Below are 13,526 nucleotides of genomic sequence, written 5' to 3'. Positions count from 1 at the left end.
GGGGAGCCCTTTTAGAGTGCTTCTGACTGGTTCCAGAGCGGATTCACTGCCTCACTGACGTCGGAGCCACCAGCCTTCACTGGTGAGAGGCTATGTTAGTACAGACACCACACTCCGGAGGTGTTGGACTATATCCCCAGTCTGTGGATGATGGCAGTTGCAGTCCAACACCTCTGGATAGCACCAGGTTGATGGAGGCTGTATTAATGAATTGATGTTTCTGGGGTGCTTTATTATTATTATTATTATTATTATTATTTATTTATATAGCACCATCAATGTACATGGTGCTGTACAGAGTAAAACAGTAAATAGCAAGACCCTGCCGCATGCTTGCATGCAGGGCAAGGAACGGGTTGGTTTTCATGGGAGGGGAATGAGGCATAGTTTGTGTAGAATGTTGAAAATTCCTCCAGTGTTACATTTGGTTCATCCTGACCTTTTGATGAACGGTCAAAAGGTTTGCATGAAAACCCAGAAGCATTTGGGGGCATGTCGCTTAATATGTACACCAGTTGCTGAGGATTATGGGTGGGAGGGTACTGTTGCACTTGTGTCCTGCTTAGAGATGTAAAATTTCTGGGAATTTTGAAGCCATGGGGAAAAAATCCATTTTCCCCATTTCTCCTCCCCACCCACCACAGAAAAAAATGGAAATTGGGGGGGAAATTGGAAAAAAATGCAGTATTAGCACTTTTTACAGATTGAAAGTCACTTTGTTACTTTAGGAACCTAAAATGTAATTATGTACAAGTTGGTTTTGCATAAAATTATCACATTTGTTATATTAAAAGTACAATGTATTCAAACAATTATTACAAATTGAATTTACTTTTTATTTATTTATTTTATTATATTTTTATACCGCCCAATAGCCGAAGCTCTCTGGGCAGTTCACAAAAATTAAAACCATAATAAAACAACCAACAGTCTAAAAACACAAATACAAAATATAATATAAAAAGCACAACCAGGATAAAACCACGCAGCAGAAATTGATATAAGATTAAAATACAGGATTAGAACAGTAAAATTTAAGTTAAAATTAAGTGTTAAAATATTGAGAGAATAAAAAGGTCTTCAGCTGGCAACGAAAGGAGTACAGTGTAGGCACCAGGCAGACCTCTCTGGGGAGCTCATTCCACAGCCGGGGTGCCACAGCAGAGAAGGCCCTCCTCCTCATAGTCACCTGCCTCACTTCCTTTGGCAGGGGCTCACGGAGAAGGACCCCTGTGGATGATCTTAAGGTCCAGGCAGGTACACATGGGAGGAGGCGTTCCTTCAAATAACCTGGCCCCAAACCGTTTAGGGCTTTGAATGCCAATACCAGCACTTTGAATCGGGCCCGGACCTGGACTGGCAGCCAATGAAGTTGTAAAAGGACTGGCATTTTAATTTTGGGGGGGTAACAAATGGAGCTACAAGCTCCTGAACTGCAAGGAACCTCTTTGGTTTTGCCAGTTTATGAGGAACAGGCCCAAAACAATTTAAAAAACACCCACAGAAGAAACCATCAACAGTAGTAACAAAGAAAATGATTTCTCCGCTAGTCCTCCACAGTATCGAGTGGACATAAAGCACCCATTCCCATAAAAAGAACTGAGAAAAAAAGGGGGGGGGACCAAGATTCAATGAACACACATGAAATTTAATTGATCCTCCCAGAGTGCAGGACATGGAATCATGGGCTCAAGTTACAGGAAGCCAGATTCCGGCTGGACATAACTTCCTCACTGTTAGAGCAGTACAACAATGGAACCAGTTACCTAGGGAGGTTGTGGGCTCTCCCACACTAGAGGCATTCAAGAGCAATCCGGACAGCTATCTCTCAGGGATGCTTTAAGGTGGATTCCTGCATTGAGCAAGGGTTTGGACTCGATGGCCTTAGAGGCCTCTTCCAACTCTACTATGCTATGATTCTATGATCTTTCTGGGTAGCAAGCAGATAGCCTCAGCACACATGGTTTCTCCCTTGGGGAAGTCCTGAAGGAAAAGGCTATCAATGGCTACTAGTCCTGATGGCTATGTGCTGCCCCCAGTATCTGAGGCAGTATACCTGTGTACACCAGTTGCTGGGGAACATGGGCAGTAGGCTGCTGTTGCACTCATGTCCTGCCTGTGAGTTTCGTGTGGGCAGGTGGCTGGCCGCTGTGTGAACAGACTGCCAGACTAGATGGACCCTCGGTCTGGTCCAGGATGGCTCTTCTTGTGTTCTTAAAGTCATCTCTTCTTCCCCTCTTGTTTTCTCTCTTTCCAAATCAGAGCGATGTCCTTGAGCTGAAAAGGCGGTTGTCTCTAGTGGATGGGCAGCTGAGAAAATCTGAAGTCACCCGGAAACGGCTGGAAATCTGCAACAGGAAGCTGCTCCTCTTCGTGCAGGTGAGGTGTTGAAATGTCAGCAGCCATTTAGAGCGGAGTTTCTTGTCCATCGGATGACCTGCAGTGCAAAGGAGCGGATGGTCATAGTACCGCTGGGGAGGCTGCAAGGGTTATTTGGACTGAGGGGTTTACTGGCTTATCCCGTTGCTCTAAAGGTATATCTGCACCACAGACATTACCAGTACTGCTGCTGATACTACTACTACTACTACTACTATTATTATTATTATTACTACTACTAGTAGTAGTAGTAGTAGTAATACCCAAGAAGGCAAACTACTACTAGTAGCAGCAGTCATAGTTGTAGTAGTAGTACTGTAAGACTTAACAATTTTTTTCCAGTGTGAAGTGCTCCTCTTCTGTGTGCCAGCCAGTTAGCCAAGCCCTATTGAATGATACTCCATTGTATTACCATTGACCCTGGTTTTCCGTCCCCTGCATGAAATACTCAGAATTCTCTGATCACTGACAGGGCCGGTGCCAGACTATTTTGCGCCCTAGGCAGGTGAGCTGCTTTCACCCTCCACCCCACCCCAGCGTACCTGGGTGCAGGGGCGCCATCTTGCCCACCCAGCTGAAGTGAAGCCAGGACACTGGGGTGGGGGTGCTGGCAGGCGGGCGGCTTCGGAATGGCACACCCAGCCGGAAGCTGCTCTGGGAGAGTGACTTCCGGGCGTGCCGTTCCGAAGCGAAGCCAAGATGTTGGAGTGGGGGGCGGGAGGTGGGCATGGCTTTGCTTCAGCTGGGTGGGTGCCCAGCTGAAGCGAAGCCAGGACACTGGGGCAGGTGGGCAAGCCGCCCTCTCAGAGCCGCTGTGGGAGAGCGGCTTACAGGTGCAGTGTTTGGCGCCCCCCCTTACCTTGGCGCTCTAGGCGGCCGCCTGAGTGGCCTCTATGTTAGCACTGGCCCTGGTCACTGAGCAGGCCTTCTCTGCATTCGGCTATTGGGTTGGGCGTTGTTGTTTATTTGTTTGTTTTGGTCTCCTAAGTCACTTTTCCTAAAGATTTTTTAAAAAAAAAACTTCTGCAAATCTTTATTCACCCTTTTTCCTCTTGCAAGGAATTCAAGCTGGCATTCTCCATTTTATTCTCACAAATGGGCTGGGCTAGGCTGAGAGTTCTTCCTATTCTCCATTTTAGCCTCACAACAACTTTGCGAGGTAGGTTAGGCTGAGAGACAGTGACTGGCCCAGAGTCACCCAGTGAGCTTCATGGCCGAGCGGAGACTGGAACCCAGATCTCCCAAATCCCAGCCCCATACTCTAACCAAACTGGCCTTCTTGGGATTTCCCTGACACTACTGATACCTCTGTTTTGTAAGGATGGCTAGGTAAGGCCTGGCACTTGGAGAACGGAATTATTAGTATGAATTATTAGGGAACATGACAGAAGAGGATTGCGGTTTTTCCTCCTAGTGCCCATTTCCCGCCTTTATTTTCTGTAGCTAGGTTTTAGCATCAGGATTAAACAGTATCATTTAAATTGCTTTGATCAATTTGCATAGGCTGCTTTTTGATTTGCTTTTGTGCTGTGCACTGATGTAGGCCTTCCTTGGGATTAGCAGCAAAGGGAGTGAATTTTAAAAGGATTGAGGAAACAGCAACTCCCCTCCCTGGGATAGGTGGGAGTTTCATTCCTGTAATACTTTCCCCCGCTTTTTCCCCCAGAACGCCCATAAGCTTTTGAGCACACCTTGCGCATCACCGGACGAGAAGAGGTGAGAAGTGTTCTTGGGAATCACCTTTAGCATTTGCATCGAGCGCTTTACGGCTGTGTTCCAAGTGCTTTGTGTAGATACGGTAAACCTTGCAATAGCCCTGTAAGGCAGGCCAACATTTCCCCTATATTGGAGACAAAATTATGCGAGGCATGGAGAATGTGGACAGGGAGAAATTTTTTCCCCTCTCTCAAAATACTAGAACCCGGGATCATCCCATGAAACTGATTGGTGAGAGATCCAAGATAAATAAAAGGAAGGACCAGCGCATAGTTAAATTATGGAACTCACTACCACAAGATGTAGTGATGGCCACCAATCTGGATGGCTTCAAAAGGGGGTTGGATAAATTCCCGGAGGAGAAGGCTATCCATGGCTACTAGCCCTGATGGTTGTGTGCTATCTCTAGTAGTCGAAGCAATAAGCCTGTGTGCACTAGTTGCTGGGGAACATGGGAGGGAGGGTGCTGTTGCACTATGTCCTGCTTGTTCACCCTGGCCAATGGCTGGTTGGCAACTGTGTAAACACAGTGCTGGATTAGATGGACCCTTGGTCTGATCCAGTTCTTATGTTCAGCCTCTAGAGGCTGAAGCCCTAGAGGCTTGGCTTCAAAGGCTACCTAAAAGCATTGTGACTCAGGTGAGATTGGATCCTGGAACATCCGGCAGGGAAATCTCAAAAACGATCTCTTCTTTCTTGCAAGAGTTGACAGTCAAGCCGCTGAGGACAAAACAGGGGGGATCTCAGAAGCTTCTCTTCCATCTTCAGATCTTGCGGGCTTGTTGATAGCAGAGGCGAATGAACTATTGGAGCCCGTCTTCCTGTCTAATGCTACAAAGGATGGTAAGTCTCTTTCACGTCCCCTTCTAGAGAGAAAGTTCTCGATGAGTGTGAAGCAGGTCCGTTATATAGGAGAGGCAAGGACCAAACTCTTCTCTCGGGGCATTCCTGCCTTGTCCCAGTTAGATATGTAAAATTTCTGGAAATTTTGAAGCCATGGGGGGGGGGGACATCCTGTTTTCCCCTATTTTTGGGGGGGGAAGGAATTTTCTGGAAAAATTGGGGGGAAATGCAGTATTATTAGCACTTCTTACAGATTGAAAGTCACGTTGTTACTTTAGGAATATAAAATGTAATTATGCACAAGTTGCTTTGGCATAAAATTATCACATTTGGTATATTAAAAGTATAGTAAATTCAAACAATTATTGAAAATTTAATTTACTTATTTAAAAATTTTGCTTTTCTTTTTTTCTTTCTTTTTTTGGTAACAAATATAAGTACAAGCTCCTGAACTGTAAGGAAACTCTTTTTCCTTCTCTTGTGAAAATGGCAGTGCTGCCCCCTAGAGGCAGAAATACATCTCACTCTTGCATTTGAGAGTTGTAGTCTCAGTTTGCAACCTAGGACTTGCTTGTCCTCGGTGCACAGAAATTGTAATAAACTGATACTGTACATAGTTTTTAGAAACCATTTGGAGAAGTAAATATATGAACACCTTGTCTTAAACACTTTATTCATCATGCTAAAATAAAACATTCCATAATGCTTTTTTTCTTCATTCCCCGCCCCCCAATTTTTCAAAAAACAAAAGAAAAAATGGAAAAAAACCGGGGGGGGGGGGGTTTGTATTGAATTTTTCCAGGGTTTTTTCCAGGCCTTTACATCTCTAGTCCTGGACTCAGCAGGCATTGATTAAGCCTATCTGACCCCTTCTATCCTTTTGGAAAACATTCACTGTCCAAGGTGCTGAAGTTGCATTCCTGGCTGCCCATAACTCAACCTGGTGCCCTCCAGATGTACTCTCTGTTGGCTATACTGCTGGACAGTGTTGTAGTAAAGCCAGAGATTGCAGGAATGCAGCACCAGTATGCGGTGTGCGTTTTTATTAGCAGGGGTCCTAATGTCTTTCCCCCCATCACCAGAATTCCCTTTTCCCTCTGAGCTTACTTGCTATCCTCATAGTAGCTGGGGTGGGGGGAATTGATTTTCCCAGCAACCATGGGCCTGTTCAGAAGACACTTCCAGCCCTGCTGGTTAAGTCTTTTGGTTAAGCAGCAGGGTTTAAAGTGTTGTGTGTGATGCATTTTGCTAAACCCTGGTCACTTTCTAAACCCAGTCGGACCGTCTGCTGTAGGGTTAACGGCTCTAACTCTGGCTTAAAGTGTCGTGTTAAAGTTACATATAGGATTAGATAGTAACCTGAAAAGTAAGGAATTAATATGTAATCTATTGTTAGTGGCAAGATGGTCAATAGCCAAGCATTTGAAAGATGATAAAGGGATCCGTCAGCATACACAGAGTAGTATTTGTTGACATGACAGAGCTTTCTGATCTTCTGCATTTTTTGTTTGTGTTGGCAGCTTTACTGCATGACTGGGAAGACTGCTCAACTGGGGACGGAATCCCAGACTACAAAGAGTGAGTACCTAGGCAGCTTTTCCTCAATAGGCAGCTTGTGGGTCACCTCTGGCCTTAGAAAAAAGCCTTGGCCCCTCTTACTGTCATGATTCCCTACCAGGGCTGGCGTCAAGGGTAGGCATAGATGGGCCTGTGCCAAGGATCTGCAATCCAGCAGGGGGCCCACTGACAAGCACCCCTTGGAGTTGTGCCACCTCTTCCCCATTTCAGATGGCTTATTCCCCTGCATCTCACTCTGGCCCAGACAACAGTGATGGTGAGAAGGAGGTGCAATAGATGCCACTGCCTATTTGCTCTCTGGATCTCCGCCTTCAAAACTAAGGGAAGTATTGCCACGCTTTCTCTGCATAAGGCAACTCTGCTGGAAGTCCCGTCAGATTTTCCAACATATTTAAGCTAGAGCAATTTCAATTGTAATACCTCTTAGTTATCTCCAACATATTTAGAGACCCCTCATAAAATGAGGCCCTAAGCCTTGGGTTACTTGGCTTGTTCCTAAATCTGGCACTGCTCTCAGAAGGCTAAAGCTGGCACTCCCTCCCCTGCCCCCAAGTCTCACTGTTTCATGCCTACTAAAGAAACATGGCAACAGGGACCTCTGATTGTTCATTCCCTCTACCCCACCCCGGCTTCTGAAATTTTTACCCAAAATATGAAGCACAGCAATAAGGACTAGAAACTTACTCTTCTCCCAGGTCCTCTGATTCTGAGTCCTGTACATTGTAGCACTTTGCATGCTTGCACAGTCCAGTTACACATGGGAGCAATAAGCACTTCTCTGGCCGTATTCTTTCTATTTGCACAGCACCGTCGGTGTACAAGAGAGTCCTACAGCATAATCAGGAGAGCCCTGCCCTGAGCTTACAATTTAAAACTCGGCAGCAGAGAGAGAACAGAAAGGGAGGAAAGGCAAGGGTAAGGTGGATCAATTCACATATTTAGGCTGTTGCAACTAGAAGGGAAGAGTAGGAGCTAGACAATGGCGCAAAGATCCTGACATTTCTAACTACAGGGCGACGTGCATGCAGGATCCTCCAAGTTCAATGCTGGAAATTATTTGCATTAGAATCAGGAAATTCTAGTGGAGCCTGGTGGCTTCAATGCCAGTGGGGCGGTGAATCTGCTTCAGGTTTCAGTCATAAGCAGTCAGAACTCTAAAGGAAGTATGGGTTCAGCACCTTGGATAGCTCCCTTAGAATTCTGACTGAAGACTGAAGCGGATTCACGGCCCCAGCCTCCACTAGTAAATTCTCTCCCTCTCCCCTGGTTATCCGAGTTATCAAACGTTCTTTGAAAATGTGATTGAAAATGCATTTGAGTTTATTATAGATCAAACACATGTCTTCTCATATCCGGACAATCTGCCAGGCCACCCACGGCTTCCTGAAACGGAATGGTTTTGCTATTCAGTCTCCCCTCTATGATAGAGATCAGCTGCATGCATTTTTTTACCCTCCTCTCAATCCCTTTTGAAAATTAAAGGAGTAGTGAGGGAAGGAGGTGGCAATTTGGGATTATCACAGATAGGGATTGGGAAGGAATTTATTTGGTAGACATTTGAATATAAGGACATAAGAAAGCCCCTGCTGGATCAGAGAGCTTTGGCTATTGAGTGGTATAAAAATGTAATAAATAAATAAATAAAAATCAGACCAAGGGTCCATCTAGTCCAGCACTCTGTTCACACAGTGGCCAACCAGCCATCGTCCGGGGATTAACAAGCAGGACACGGTGCAACAGCACCCTCCCGCCCATGTTCCCCAGCAACTGGTGCACACAGGCTTATTGCTTCGAATACTGGAGGTAGCACATAAACATCAGGGCTAGTAGCCATTGATAGCCTTCTCCTCCAGGAATCTATCCAACCCCCTTTTGAAGCCATCCAGATTGGTGGCCATCACTACATCTTGTGGTGTATATAGGAAAGGAAAGGAACCTCTCGTGCAAGCACTGAGTCATTGCTGACTCTTTCGCTGATGTTTTCTTGGCAGGCCTTATAGTGGGGTGGTTTGCCGTTGCCTTCCCCGGCCGTTATTACCTTTCCCCCAGCTAACTAGGTACTCATTTTATCAACCTCGGGAGGATGGAAGGCTGAGTCGACCCGAGCCGGCTGCCTGAAACCAGCTTCCGCTGGGATCGAACTCAAGCCGTGGGGAGAGTTTCAGCTGCAGAAACACTTTCGTTTTGGACTAATACATGAGCCAGAACTCGCATTTCCCACAAAATCCGCACTTTTCTGAATTTCACAATGGCGTTCTCAGTGCAAATGAGGCAAACAGAAACAGGTATACTTGGGAGAAATGCACACCAAAATGCAAATGCTTGTGGAAATGATGTTCAAAAATACATTCAATTTGGTGGGAAAAACTGTGCAGGTTAGGCAAGTTTGTGTACAAAAAATGCACGACTTAGGAGAAATTCGTGCAAAAATGCATGCGAAGTTTTCAAGTGAAAAAAGAAAGAAAAAATAGTTTGGGATGAATCGAATTTAAGGTTGGAAAAATGAGAAATGGAGAGGAACTGAAATGGACATATTCGTTCATTCCCAGTCACAGACAGTTAGAAATAGCGTGCAGGTTTTTGCTTGGGTAGGTGGGTGGGGGTTCACAAGATACCCTGAGCAGACTCACCTCCTCCTCTTCAACACCGTCACGGTGGTCCTCTCCTTCTGGGCCCCATCCACACAACCTACCACAGCAGAGAGTGCAGGAAAAATGGAGGATGTGACTCCATCCCTTCATTCTTTTCACTGCTTGCTCACTTGGAGGTCAGAGGAGAGGAAGCAGTTACAGCCAGGAGGAAGAGGAGGGCCTGTAGGTTCTTCAGGGGGGCCCTGGCAGGAGGTAGAGTCTCAACAGGTGAATGGAGATGCTGACCCATGGGAGAAAGAAAAGTTTATTGATTGATTTATTTATTTTATTTCACTTATATACCGCTTCCATAGCCGGGGCTCTCTGGGCGGTTTACAGAAATTCTAAAAATTAAGATAAAAACGAGTATATAAAATTTAAAATTCTAAAACACAGAACATACACACATAAAGCATTAAAAACCGTTAGAAAACTAAACATGTGGGTGGTTAAGACGTGCCGCCATATGCCTGAGCAAAGAGGAAAGTCTTAACCTGGCGCCGGAAAGATAGCGGCGTTGGTGCCAGGCGAGCCTCGTCAGGGAGATCATTCCATAGTCTGGGGGCCACCACCGAAAAGGCCCTGTCCCTCGTTGCCACACTCCGAGCCTCTCTCCAAGCCTGGGAATGAACAAAAAAGTTGATTCTGTTGGATGGAGTTTATTGCTGGCTCCAGGTTTTGGAGGGCCTTTGGGCAAGACACAGCCCCACTGACATCGGAGCCACCAGCCGCCACTGGTTGGTGGTGGAACTCGCTTTAACCAAGGAGAGGGCAACCTGCAGCCCTGAGCCTGATTTCATGAGCCTCTTGACATGCCATCGGTTCAGACCTCTGCTAACATATTTCTATGTTTTAATTGTACATGTTTAATTTTGTAAGCCGCCTTGAGTCCCAGTACTGGGAAAAAGGTGGGAAATAATAATAATAATAATAATAATAATAATAATAATAATAATACCGTATTTCTTCGATTCTAAGAGGCCATCGATTGTAAGATGCACACTAATTTCAGTACCACCAACAGAAAAAAAGCTTTGATTCTAAGAAATAATAAACGCACCCGCGATTCTAAGATGCACCCCGTTTTTAGAGATGTTTATATGGGAAAAAACGTGCATCATAAAATTGAAGAAATACGGTAATAATAATAATAATAATAATAATTGTCCTTATCTGGCAGCCCTCTGCATGGGGAGGAAGAGGGAAAGAGAGAGAAGAAAGTGACAGAAAGTTGTGGGAGGCGGAGGAAGAGGAGGGACACACCCACTGGCTCTCTTTGCCACTGGTTTCAGCCCACTCACACCCCCTTACAGATTACTCACGAGGGAGCGCAAACCTAAACAGAAAACAAAAAAGGCTGTCCACCTTTTGCTTTAACCTTCCAACTCCTGCCATCTTGTATCATAGCCCCAGGTGAAAATGCCAGATAATGTTTCCAGTTTCTTTTGCCATTGTTGTTGTGTGGTTCCATCCCATGACCCTGCCATGGCATTTGTTCTCAATTTTCTAGCCATCTGCACCAGAAGACAACATGGCCCCCTCCTCCGAGCCAGAGCAGCGATGGTGTTCCGCAGTCCCCAAGCACCTCCAAGGATCCTCTTGAGAAGCCTGCATAAGTCTCCTGCCTCGGTTGGACTCCGGTTCTTGATCTTGTATATTCCAAACCCGGACAACTGTGCTTGGGGAGGCACAAACAGAAGGACACAGAGCCGAGAAGAAGAACCTTCTATTCTTAAGAAGAGCAATTCTCCTGACCCATCCAAAATTAAGTGATGATCCTGTCTTTTGGGTGGCCACCTTTGGATTGCTACACACAAGGCTGATCTCTCTCATTTTGCAGCTTTACGGGAAAGTGTTGCTGAATTTCAGAATGCCTGAACTTCTTAGGCAAGAGAGCAGGAGAACTGGTAGCTTAGAGTAACCAGAGCAGCAACTTACTGCTCCGGGGATACCCGGAGGATTTTTCACATTTCTCATGAAAAACCAAAGTTCATTTGGTTGTAGCTTTCCTTATTAGCTCTGTATAGAAACTTTCGATGCATCTCTCTGTCTCTCTCTCTTTCTTTCTCAATTGTATAAAGGCTTATTTGAACTGAACCACTTGGATAATAAGATGACAACCGGATGGTTGTTGGTCAAACATCCCTGAAAAGTAGATGCACTAAATAACTAAATCCATATGGGTCTCCAAATGCTCTAAGACTGAGGAAGACTTTCTGGACAACCCATCCCAATACCAATCCAGTGTAAACAAAATAAATTTTAAAAATGGGGGACAAAAATACGATAATTAAAGAATGGTTTTTTAAAAAAAAAAAAATATGTGGCTAGCAAATAATATAATAGAGATCTGATGTGTTCACACAGTTCTGGCAAATAAAATCAAGATACAACTCTTGAGACTGCTGATTCTCCAAATGGGTTGGAGCCTTGATGGTTGGCTGTGAATCTCTGGATAAATGTAACCAGTCTGGGGCGGTAGTTTCAAATGAAGCAATTTGTAAGATCTTAATATGTACGATCTTAAATATGAAATTTTGCCAGATTCAAGAAGGACGCAGACAAGCTGGAGCGTGTTCAGAGGAGGGCAACCAGGATGATCAGGGGTCTGGAAACAAAGCCCTATGAAGAGAGACTGAAAGAACTGGGCATGTTTAGCCTGGAGAAGAGAAGGTTGAGGGGAGACATGATAGCACTCTTCAAATACTTAAAAGGTTGTCACACAGAGGAGGGCCAGGATCTCTTCTCGATCCTCCCAGAGTGCAGGACATGGAATAACGCGCTCAAGTTAAAGGAAGCCAGATTCCGGCTGGACATCAGGAAAAACTTCCTGACTGTTAGAGCAGTACAACAATGGAACCAGTTACCTAGGGAGGTTGTGGGCTCTCCCACACTACAGGCATTCAAGAGGCAGCTGGACAACCATCTGTCAGGGATGCTTTAGGGTGGATTCCTGCACTGAGCAGGGGTTGGACTCGATGGCCTTGTAGGCCCCTTCCAACTCTGCTATTCTTTGATTCTAGGATTGTGAAAATTCAAAATTGCAGACTTCAGGCTTTCTGCATTTCAGGGCGTTTCTGCATTTGAGTTCATACAATATATTCTGGTGAACTTTTGTCACCACAACGTATACTGACACTTCCAAAAGACAGGCCAGATCAAAGGACACCAGTGTGCATATTTTTTTTTTCACTCATTAGGTTAACACTTCCCACTTCCCTGACCAGTATGATATTTCAGGGATCACTTTTTTACATCATCTTTTTCTTTATATGGAGAGAATACTGAAGCCTTATGGTGTTTTTGTAAAATCTCTTTATAGATTATGCAGGGAGAGCAGATAGAGAGCAGCAGACACACCTAGGTGGAAACAGTTCTAGCCCTATGAGTGCAATCCTATGCAGAGTTATCAGGGCTTAAGCCTCATTGAAATCAATGTCATTTACTTCTGAGGAGACACACAGAGGAGTAGGCCGCAAAGCAGTATCAGCTATAGTTGATCTGTCCATTAAAACGGTTTACGGTTCCTGTCCTTATGCTTATTATTTAAAATATCTTAATTGCCTAACAAGTACTCAAAGAGATCTACAGAATATGTAAAAAAAACCCAACATGAATAATGCAGTTCAAAATCTTGCTGCACCATACAGAAGCAACAGTGTACAGGGGTATGATCAAGCGTCCGCCCATAACCCCACTTTTTAACTTTCGAAACAGAAAAACTTTTTAAAAAGAAGCTGTAAGTATCAGGCATATCCCTATGTTTCTTTTTATTCATTAATATATTTGTACTCCACTCCTTTCAAGCAGGAGATACACCAATCTATAGTTTTGTAGAGCTTGTATGTCCATTAAATGTTAACCTTGGGTTGCCATACCAAGGGGTGAATACTGCCTTTGTGAGGGGGGGGGGATTTATTTCACGTTTGTGTTGACTTTTTCCTTTGTCAACCTGGTCACATCCAGCAAAAGTCTGTGCTCTTCAGTGTCTTCTTTTGAGGCTGGCAAGTGCTCTGGTCAAGGCTCAGATAGTCCCAGGTGTAAACAAATAGTCCAAGGTCATACATGGAAATCCAAATAAAGTAGAAGGGAGGGGCGAGGTTAAAAGCAGTCCACAGGCTGACCCACAGACATCAGTGGTGCCAAATGTCAAAGCCAGGTATCCAGGAGGATGGTCCAGATAGGTCGTCGGGTAGGGTGACCCTATGAAAAGGAGGACAGGGCTCCTGTATCTTTAACAGTTGTATTGAAAAGGGAATTTCAGCAGGTGTCATTTGTATATATGGGGAACCTGGTGAAATTTCCTCTTCATCACAACAGTTAAAGCTGCAGGTGCCCTGCCCTCTTTTAAATCTGGTCACTCTAGTATAGCTCCTGCAC

At 44.9% G+C, this 13,526-nt stretch overlaps 1 pseudogene; it reads left to right on the top strand.

Moving 5' to 3' along the window:
• Positions 1-10,762, top strand: part of LOC134410274 (syntaxin-binding protein 4-like) — a 67,027-nt pseudogene extending 56,265 nt beyond the window's left edge.
• Positions 10,763-13,526: the final 2,764 nt, after the last annotated feature.

Source organism: Elgaria multicarinata, chromosome 17, assembly GCF_023053635.1.
Source record: "Elgaria multicarinata webbii isolate HBS135686 ecotype San Diego chromosome 17, rElgMul1.1.pri, whole genome shotgun sequence".
Classification (NCBI taxonomy): domain Eukaryota; kingdom Metazoa; phylum Chordata; class Lepidosauria; order Squamata; family Anguidae; genus Elgaria; species Elgaria multicarinata.
Note: the sequence above shows the minus strand (reverse complement) of the source record. Positions and strands in the feature narration are given on the sequence as shown.